This window comes from Branchiostoma floridae, chromosome 16, assembly GCF_000003815.2.
Source record: "Branchiostoma floridae strain S238N-H82 chromosome 16, Bfl_VNyyK, whole genome shotgun sequence".
NCBI classification, from domain to species: Eukaryota; Metazoa; Chordata; class Leptocardii; order Amphioxiformes; family Branchiostomatidae; genus Branchiostoma; species Branchiostoma floridae.
This window is the reverse complement of record NC_049994.1, coordinates 17613439-17615255: the sequence shown is the minus strand read 5'-3', so window position 1 is coordinate 17615255 and position 1817 is coordinate 17613439.

Sequence of the window (1817 nt, the reverse complement as noted above, 5' to 3'; positions counted from 1 at the left end):
AAATGTAACAACTTACGCACATAGGGACGGTGTCAAATTTCAGAACCCCGGTTCGACAGAACGCTGTAACAAAATGCAACATTACAGCGAATGGGTATCGTTATCGGATTTCAGTTGATCCTAGATACATTTATGATGGTTGGTAGACATCCAGGCCTAGTAAACAATGACAATGTTCAAATACAATTCACTATCTACTCTCCAAGCAGAGGTTAGGCTCCGGCTGTTTTTTTTTAGTCGTTTTCATCGGGCTTTCTATTTTGTAAATTTTCTTTAAGTACGCCAGCCAAAGGTTTTGACACAGCAAGGTAAAATACAAAATAGAAGCCCGATAAAAACGACTAAAAAAAGGTTTAAAAAAAAACAACAGCCGGAGCCTAACCTCTGCTTGGAGAGTATAACTCTCTACAACTGGATAAAAACGGAGATTTATTTCCGGACGTTTCGAGTCATATCCATCACTCTCCTTCAGCGAACGTCACTACAAAAGAAGAAGAGTGATGGATGTCACTTGAACGTCCGAAGTAAATCTCCGTTTTTACCCAGTTGTAGAGTGAATTGTATTTGAAAGTTGATCGTACTTTTTGGAGAACTAATGTTCTAACCTGGCCAAGACAATCCTACAGGGAACAGTAGAGGGAGGGCGTCGTCGCGGACGTCAACGCAAAGCTTGGCAGGACAACATCACTGACTGGACGGGCCTCAGCCTACAGGAGAGACTAACCCTGGCTAGGGAAAGAAGAACCTGGAGGCAAATCTCGATCTTCATGTCTACCTTGTCCCCCCCAACGACCTGGAGGTCAAGGGACTAGGTAGGTAGGTAGGTAGGTAATGTTACATTTTGTTCGCTTCTGCTAACCGTCAGCAGAGAAGCGACTGTTAATGTATTATGAATAGAAGCGTTTGTAACGCTATATAAGTGTAAAATAAACGCCGGACCGGACTTCTTTCCGAATGGTGCCCAGGTTTCATTGAAGGGAAATTTGACAATCTGAAATGTTCAGGTGTGCTTTAGAAATCTGAATAAACCTAACACTTTGCTTCCAGTAAGGTCACTTACACTAAGGAGGTTCTATGAGTAATCAGGGCTCGAAATTCATTCTTAGGATTAGGTGCACCCAGCTTAAAAAATTGGGTGCACCCAAATTTTTTTGGTGCAGCTCTTAAATTTAAGTAATGACCTAATAATAAAACAAGTACCATGACAGACATTTATATTATCTTTCTAACACTTAGATGTCAAGAATATGAAGTATACTAGTATACTTTGACATCTTAAATAAATACATATCTATTAAATACATAAACGTATAAAATTAAATTTATTAAATACATAAACGTAAGAAGATATTTGGGTGCACCCACAGAAAATACTTGGGTGCACAGCTCCAATTTTGGGTGCACCTGCACCCAATATTTCGAGCCCTGAGTAACGTTACATGGAAACTAGTAACGTTACCTTTCTCACTAGACTGCACTAAGAAAATTCTAAAAGATCCCTGTCATAATCTGAGTTTTCTTAACCCCCAGGATAGAATTAGCAATTCTGCCTTTCCTTCCAAGGATATAAAACATATTGTAGATGACATCATATTTTTAAAAGCAAGCCCCAAAAAGGCTCTGAAATATTCTGAAATTATGCCACTCTGTGATTATTTCAAGTCGGCTGTTTACCAGTCAATAAGGGAGCAAGACACCTTGTCTCTTTTTGAGAAAACTGGTCAAACTGTAATGTTACATACAGATGTCATCCACATATCTAGTTTAACCTTACGTAGGTCCATCATAGCAGAAGGAAAACACAACGACGACAGAAG